General features: G+C 40.4%; 1 protein-coding gene across 1 annotated transcript in view; it reads left to right on the top strand.

The window, feature by feature from the left end:
• The first annotated feature begins 238 nt into the window (after nucleotides 1-238).
• Nucleotides 239-8,984, top strand: part of VPS53 (VPS53 subunit of GARP complex) — a 110,584-nt gene continuing 101,838 nt past the window's right edge. Inside the window, exon 1 of the mRNA XM_023731173.1 lies at nucleotides 239-448. The gene's annotated coding sequence lies outside the window, so the exon portion shown is untranslated. The remainder of the gene's footprint in view (nucleotides 449-8,984) is intronic.

Below are 8,984 nucleotides of genomic sequence, written 5' to 3'. Positions count from 1 at the left end.
TCTTCCTTTTATTGTTCACATTTGTTTGGTTTTCTGGACAAATAGGTACAGTCTAGAGGTCCCAGGGTGATGCAAATGGTTTGCGCTTGTCTGCTAACTGAAAAGTTGGCAGTTTGAATCCACCCAGTGGCACTGTGGAGGAAAGTCCTGGTAATCTGCTTTGGTAAAAGATTACAGCCAAGAAAACTCTATGGAGCGGTTCTACTCTGGAGCACAAGGGGTCGCCATGAGTCAGAATTGACTCAGTGGCAATGGCTTTGGTTTTTCTTTTTTTTAAGGGGTAATCTCCAGAAGTTGATGGATAAATTGCTAACTCCTTCTTTTAATCTACCTAGAATAGAGGTTATTTTAATGATTTGTATCCTTTAACTTTTCCACTAGGAGACTGGATGACAATATTCGAACTGTTGTAAGAGGTCAAACAAATGTGGGGCAAGATGGAAGGCAAGTAAGTAACTTCTTCCTCTATAAGAATTATACTCGTCTATTTTCTTTCTTCAATACCCCAGCAACCAAAGGAACCAAAACGTCAATCCATCTTCCCGCAGAGCGCTTTCTTGTTGATCTGTCCCATACACAGCAGGACACATACATGGCTTGTCCCCCCAGCAGCAGATGTCGGCTGCCCAGACCAGCCAGGAGCTCTCTCAGTTCCCTGAGACCATCGTAGCACAGCTCACCCATGGCCAAGGGAAGGCGGCTCGAGTGGGAACACCAAAGTTTCCTTGGCTTTCTCCTTGTGTCAGACATGTCTTCTGTCCTTCTTTAGTTTGTGTACTAAATAAGGTTGCAGCTTTTGTTTACCAGCTGGGTTACTGGAGTTTTGCTATCATTTTTGTTGTTACAAAAGATGATAACCTGACATAGCTACAGATCTTCATGCGTAGCTTTACTGGCAAACATGGGTAACTATAAATTCATTTCATAGTTTTTTGGATCCAGCCAAGGAGGGAAGCTGGAAGGGAATAAAGAGCAAAAGAAGTGTATGGGGAGGGGTATTCTTCAATGATTGAGGGGCCAGATGGTATCTATTAACCATTCTCGTTTTCATTTGGATTCTGTTCTCTGTTTCGGCATCACATTTCAGAAATTGCTGTCATAACAGAAATGCTGAATGTACCTTTTCTAGTCTACCTCTCTCACTGTGCCTGATTCTCCCTTTTCAATACTAATTCAGTTAAGGTAGCATGCACTCATTTTAAGTGTTTAGTTATGTTGTGTGTCTTCTTTGAGACTTTTTAGTACAACTATCTAATTTCTAAAAATGTACATTATGCTGCCCAGATTTGGGAGGTGGTGGTGTGGAATCCTACATAGAAATTTCCTGTTTCCTCTGCTAGTAGCTTTCAGGTGCTGTGAGTCTCTTTCTCTTATATTTTTTGTTTTATCCATCTCTCTGTGTTTCCCTACATTTTATGACAAACTTTATTTTTCCCCTCATTTAGTAGTCATCTCTGTTGGCTTATTTGTAAGTAGTCTGACTTCTTCCTTGTTGCTACCATTATGATTTGTCTATAGACATATTGGAGCCTCTGGGTGGTACAAATGGTTAATGCACTCAGCTGCTAAGTAACAGGGTGGCTGTTTGAGTCACCCAGAGACACCTCAGAAGAAAGACCTGGCGGTCTGCTTCTGAAAAGTCAGCCATTGAAAACCCTATGGAGCACAGTCTACTCTGACACACGTGCAGTCACCATGAGTTTGAATTGACCTGCTAGCAACTGTTTTTATAGACATATTAGGTTCCTATAACGGACCCTATTTCCTAGTGCCTTACGTAGCTCTTCATTCTTATTGCTTTGTTTTTGTCTGTTTAGGTTATCTCCCATGAAGCACTGCTTCTCTGGTAGATGAGATTCATGTAAATAGAGGTAATAAAGAGCACTAAGGTAGCCTGCAAACACTTAGGCCTCTTTCTGCTCGTTAACTTTCCTAAAGTATGTCGAAGCATATCTGCCTCTTCAGAAACCTCAGGGGCTTCTGTTTACCACATTAAATCCACATTCCTTTGCTTGGCATTCAAAGCTTTGACCTACCTTTTCAACTCTGTCTCCTGCTTTGTTTCATCCATACTGAAGACTCAGTGCTCTAAAGCCTGCCCGGTGCCTTCTGGACCCGTGCGTATATACTTCTTTTTGCCTGAAATGCTTACTCTCTCTTTTTCTTCCAGTAGCTACATTTCAAAATCTTACCCATCTAAAAAACTTCAAGGGGCAGAGAGTCTGAATCAATGGTGATGAAACAGTATGGGTAGAGACGGAATGATGGCACAGTGTGAAGTGTGTGACCAATGGTATCGAACTGTTCATGTAGAAACCGAATGGGCTGTGTGTTTGGTTGTGTATACTGCCACCAAAAATAAAGAAAATATTAAAAAAAGAGGAGGGGGCAGGAAAAAATCTTAGCCACCTAAGGCCCAGCTCAAATAGTATTTCCTTTATGAACTTTTCTCTGTTGACCTCATCTGGATACACCAGAGAAATCAGAATTTTAGAATTACGAGGGACTTGGGACCCATCTGGCCCACTCCTCTCGTTTTACAGATGAGAGCATTGATCCCAGGATCACTCGGTTAGATGTATCTTCTTTCTGCCTGCAAGATCCCATAGCCCTTTGCTTGTGCCTCTCATTTGTTTTTTGTGATCTCCCTTGACTTTCTGGCGCACACATCTTGTCTTCTCGACTAGTATGTAAGCTCCTTGAAGGCAAGAACTGTGTATTTCTCATCTGAGCATTCCTCAGTACACATACTTCACATACAGTAACATTTTCTTCAACTGTATTGAAGAGTTGGTCTATGTGAGATTGTTTATTGATTGCAAAGAAACAAAAGCCCTTTACCATAAGAACATCATTTTGATCAGTGTGTTTTTTTAAAGTGGTTTAAAGCTGAATTTTTGTCTGAAGAGTCCCACTTTACAACTATTTGAAATAACACTACTTTTTAGTATGATTGAGCCTATATCGCTCACTAGAAACTTTAAAATACTTGAGAGTCTCAGGTATACAAAATCCCAGGAATGTGAAAATAAAGTGAATGATTCATCAGGACTTTTTGTTGGGTCATGTTCTGGAGATATATATTTTATAGTAATTTACGTTTTAACCTATGGGTCACCAACTCGCGGTGTTGCAGAGCCAGGCCCAGAATTAGACAGCCTGCTGCAGGAATGTTGGCCTTCTCCACCTTCACATGTTAATAAGGTCACAGGTTGCTGCAGCTGAGCAGGTCATATTTCAGAGAGCAAGACCACATTTTCAAGAATGTTTAGATAGCATTTCAATCTGTGATGGAATTTTGTATTTGTCTCCTTAGAATCCAGACAGAAAGGAAGCCCAGAAGAAATAATAGCTTTTCCTGTCATCCCCTCCATCTGTCTTTTCCAACAGTTTGTAATGCAACCTAAAGTAAAGACTCCCTCTGCGCCCCCGGGGAACTTTCTGGGTCCTGTCCTCGTCATCTCCTAGGAGTGAAAGCCTTGCTCTCCAGCCCTGGCTGGTGGTTTGCTGGAGGGCGTCTCTGTTCAGCTGGCACAGACTTGGGAGAATTATGGATGTTCCAAAATAATGAGTTTTATAGGTCAAGAGGCCCACATTCCCCTCTTCCCTGGAACAGAAAAAAGGTTTGCTTTTAGAACTTGTTTCCTAAGCTTCTGAGAAACTCACTCGGAGGAGAGGGCCAGTCATTTGGACAAAAGGATGTTTTCCTTTTATAAAGTTAATCTTGATTTTGTTCAACCGGAACAGATAGGCTTTTTGGTTGGTAAATAAGGGCAAATTATTTATTTCACATTCATGGTGTCTTAAGACATTTTTAGCGGAAAAGTTCTTTTTTGAAAAGCAGTGTTTCTGACTCAAAAATTATTTGTTGAGAAGGAATGATTTAGAAATCAAAGACATAGTGAGGCGGTTCCCTGGAATTTCTGAAATACCAGCTGCGGGGTTAACACTTTGCTTAACATTTTGTAGAGTCATTGATTGTTGACTGCCTCCTTATGTGTGTGGGCTTGATCTGGTCTAGCCTGTGACCTCTTCTAACAGGCTATGATGCTCATACAAAGTTAATATGGCTGAATTATCCTCATTTTTATGGGCTGAAGTCATCAAAGGCTTTTACTGAATGCCCACATGTTTGAAACATCATGGTTAAGATGAGTAAGTTCAACAAGGACATGATCTCTGTTATGCAGTGAAACTTACACAGCTCCTCAAGAATTAAGATGGACATCTTGAATTTAGGTAGAAAGAGGTGAGTGGAGGAGTGGGATTAGACGAAGAAAAGAATTGGCACATGAATTTTCAAGAGTGGCCAAGTCCTGAACAATTTCCAGTGGGATGACTGTGAATCACCAAGGGAGGATTAGGCGCTGTGTTTCTGTCTCTTGAGTGGAACTTGACTGCAGTGTAGCTATTCCTTTGACAAAAGCACGACAGAGATTTGGAGGGGAAGTGAATTATTATTGCCATCTCTGACTCTGATCATTAAAACTTTGACCTGGGAGCGTTTTAGACAATTATAGTACAGTCTTCCACCCAGTTCTGGAGTCCTTTCTGTGACATTGCTAACGTTTCGTATCTTGCTTCTGCTTGGATTATTTACAGTGATGGGGAGCTCACTACTCTGTTGTTCGACACGACAATCTGTTCTATCTTTGTGCGACTTTAGTCGTATGAAACTTCTTATACTGAACTGAATAGTAAACTCGGTCTTATTGTAACTTCTCACTGATCTTAGTTTTGCCAGCTGGACCAGTTTAAGTCTAATTTTCCTCATGACAGCTTCTGAAATTTAAAATGGACATTATATTCCTTTCTAAGTGTTCCCTTTTCTAGACTAAGCATTCTCAGTTTCTTCAGCTTTATGATGTAATTTCCAGACCCTTTACCGTCCTGGCGGAGCCCTGGTGGCACAGTTGTTAAGAGCGACGGCTGCTAACCAAAAGGCTGGCAATTCACATCCACCAGCTGCTCCTTGGAAACCCTATGGAGCAGTTATATTCTGTCCCTTAGGGTTGCTATGAGTCGGAATCGACTGGATGGCAACAGGTTTGGGTTTTTTTGGTACCATCCTGGCTGCCTTGTTTTGGATAGCAGTTTGTCAGCATCCCTCTTAAAACGTGGTTCCTGGGTCTAGGCATACTGTGTGTCTTAGTCATCTAGTGCTGCTGTAGCAGAAGTACCACAAGTGGATGGTTTTAACAGAGAAATTTATTCACTCACAGTCTAGTAGGCTAAAAGTCCAAATTCAGAGTGTTAGCTCCAGGGGAAGGCTTTTTCTCTGTGTTGGCTCTGGAGGAAGGTCCTTCTCATCAATCTTCGCCTGGTCGAGGAGCTTCTCAGGCACAGGGACCCCAGGTCCAAGGGATGCACTCTGCTCCTGGTGCTGCTTTCTTTGTGGTATGAGGTCCCCAACTCTCTGCTTGCTTCCCTTTCCTTTTATCTCTTCTAAGATAAAAGGTGGTGCAGGCCACACCCCAGGGAAACTCCCTTTACATTGGATCAGGGATGTGACTTTAGTAAGGGTGTTAAGATCCCACCCTAATCTTCTTTAATATAAAATTACAATCACAGAATGGAGGACAACCACACAATACTGGGAATCATGGCCCAGCCAAATTGATTGACACACATTTTTGGGGGGACATAATTCAATCCATAACACTATGTGAGCATACACTGGGATACTTTGCTTCCTTGTTCTAGACTGGGCTCATTAACTTGGGAACTGAGACCCAACGAGGTCTGTGAACACCCTGAAATTAATTGTAATTTTTTTGTATGGATAGACATATTTTTAGAGAAAAGACTCATTGATTCTTGTAGATTTTCTAAGGAGTCTGTGGGTCTCCAAAAGTTAAGGGCCACTGAGTCAGACACTGTTCTTCCATTAACATGGCCTTGAATTTGGTGAAGTTTTTAGCAACCGTATCACACAGTTGCTTCATATTGAGTTGGCAGTCATCTGAAACCCCCATGTCAAGAGTTACAAACAGATGTCCACAGAGCTAAGAAAGAAATCCTAAATGACCTAAGCAGGCCAGTTTGTGTCCATATGCATACATTGGGGATAGTGAATGTCCTGTCTACAGGGGACAGCCACAACTCAGCTCTGACCAGTTGTCATGTCTGAATGCAGACCTGGAGTTGCTAGATCTTTCAGTTTTTCAAGAGAAGCCAGAAATCCGGAATTTTATGTGGCTCTCCCGATTTTTAAACACTGGCTTAGTGTTTTTCACAAACAATGCAAAGGCCAAATAAAACACATCTGTGGACCAACAGTTTGCAACGTCTGCCCCAGGTCTTTTTCATATGAACTGTTTCTACACTTTCCCATCCTCTGTTTGTGCAAGGGATTCTTTGAAATTAAGGTGCTGGACTTTATGTTTTAGCACCCTTGGTTTCATCTTGTTGGTTTTGTTTGATTGTTCCAGCCTGCTGAGACCTTTTGGAATCTTGGTGACCCTCCCCATTTTATTGTTAGCAGAATTGCCAGACGTGCTGTCTATGTTCTCATTCGAGTTGTAGATGAAAAGGGTGAACAGGATGGATTTGGAGCCGTGTGGCACACCATTAGAGATTTCCTGTTCCTCTCTTCCTTATCCTCACTTTGGTACAAAGTGCCAGGGCCAGAAAACAAAGACTCTCTTCCTGTCCTTGGGTGTCTGTCCAGGGCCATGTTTCTTAATCTTTCCATTTCTGATTTTCCCCCAGAAAAGGAGGCAAGTAATACTTGCCTGCTGCCTTCTCTTTTCATAGAACTACCATAAAGATTTATTAACTAAAGCAGCAAAACATGTTGCCTTCCAAGGAGAAAGTGTTCTTTGCTTTTCATCCTCAAAATTAGCACATCATCTAATTCAGGCATTGGAACAAAAATAATTGTGCTTTTCAAGACCCTGAGCTTAGTAGATGGTGGGGTGTCACAGCGTAGTGTTAGTCTTCATTATGTGAGATTGTGAACGTGTGATTGTCAGCTCACTACCAGGTGGTTTGTATTCTTCCCCTCCATCACTTTAAATTTATCGTTTCTCTCTCCTTCTCTTTGGGAAGAAAATGAATCCAATTGATTGAAGAAAATAAATGACGTTAATATTAATGAAACCATAAATAATTTGAAGGGGAAAAAAAAGGCAATTGCCGAATGCTTCCTCCTACTAAAACATTAAATCTAAAGCAACTGGGCTTTTAAAGTATAGGCTCAAGTTTTTCTAGTAGTGTCCAAGAATTGTTGGGCATTTTTTGTTTCTTTTTTATTTCTTTTTGTGTTATACTTTTCTACAGACAACACTGTAAACTTCAGAAGTTTTCTTACTGATGGTATATTTTGCTGACAGACACAACTCTGCTAGCTGGACCATTCCACCACAGGGTAGAACCACACTGTGTCTGGGAACCCCAGACATCAGTGATTGCCAAGGCCTGCGCATGGCCTGGCAATGCAGAGAGTGCTGTGATTCAGTGGGGTCAGCACTGGAGTTGGGTTGTAGTTTAGACTTTTGTCTAGGCACAGTGCCACTAGTTCTGACTAGGGCCCTCCTCCACCCCCAACCAGGATTTCTTACATCTAGTGCAGAGGTGAAGGTTTGCTTGCCTTTACTTGACAAGTTGAATCCAAGTGAACATTCACTTCTGCCTACCTCTAAAGCACTATTGACTGTAGTTGAAGCAAGGACTTGTAAGGTGTTTAGCACTGAATTGTTTAGCGCTGTAGTGGCTAGGAGCCTTAGTGGCACAGTGGTTAAGAGCTTGGGTGCCAGCCAAAAGGCCAGCAGTTCAAATCCACCAGCCGCTCCTTGGAAACCATGTGGGTCAGCCCTACTCTGTCCTGTAGGGTCACTGTGAGTTGGATTTGATTCCATGCAATGGGTTTTTGGTGTAGTGGCTGAGTTCAATCTTATCACCATGCTTCCTTCTGTTTATTGCACAAAGGCCTTAATAATGCTATTTTGGCAGAATCACATGTCTGCTACATATTGGAACCCTCTAAATACCTGCTGGGCCGTGGGGTATTGTCCTTTTAATGCATTGTTGAATTCTAGTATTTTTATCTGGAATTTTCCTTCTTGTTCAAAAGTGAAACTAGTTTGTAATTTTCTTCTTTTTGGTGATGTTTTTGTTAGGTTTTGTATCAGGTTTTTGTCAGCTATATAGAATAAATTGGGCAGCTTTCCATCTGTTGCTATGCTCTGAGGCCATCTGAATATTATAGAAATTATACCCTGAAGGTTTTGAAACAATTTATCTATAAAATTATCAAGGTCTGGTGTCTTTTGGGGGATTTATTTGGCAGTTTTTTCTATTATTTCTATCGTTAGTAGTTTATTTACATCTTCCATGCCTTCTTAAGTCCATTTTGTTAAATATAGATTCTTGAAAATGCTTAATTTTTTTCATCCTTTCCAAATCTGTGTTTATATTCTCTTTTCATTCTTAATGTTATGTTTCTTCTCTTTTTTCTCCCTACATTAAACTACTAGTGGTGTGTCAATATTTAGATCTTTTAAAATATTTAGCACTTGGATTTATTTATAAGTTCTCCTCTTTTTTTTTTGTTTCCAATTCATTACTTTTTGTCTTTACCTTTGTTTCTTCTTTCATCTCTCTCTTCTTTAAGTTTCTTTTTATTATATAAGGGTGAGAGCAGTTAAAGATAATAGTTTTTCTCTGCGTACCACTTTAGCCACATCTCCTGAGTTTTACAATGTGGTATTTTCATTGTTGTGATTTTTTAAAATAGTCTTTGACATAGTTTTATCTTACCTATGACCAGAGAGTTAAGAGAGTAAAAATTTTGTTTAATTTTTTTTTGGCAAGCAGTTTGATGCTTTTGATGACCCTTTTTAAAATTTCATTCAATAGCATTTAATAAATATAGCATGTATTTTTTGGCTTTTTTATATTGTTATATTTTACATTTCTTCAATATTTAATCTCTTTGGAAAAAGTTTTTCATATGATTCAACACTCTTGATTTTTCCATTAGA

The sequence above is a fragment of the Trichechus manatus genome, unplaced genomic scaffold, assembly GCF_000243295.1.
Source record: "Trichechus manatus latirostris isolate Lorelei unplaced genomic scaffold, TriManLat1.0 scaffold00040, whole genome shotgun sequence".
Lineage (NCBI taxonomy): Eukaryota > Metazoa > Chordata > Mammalia > Sirenia > Trichechidae > Trichechus > Trichechus manatus.
This window is presented reverse-complemented; position numbering and strand designations above follow the sequence as displayed.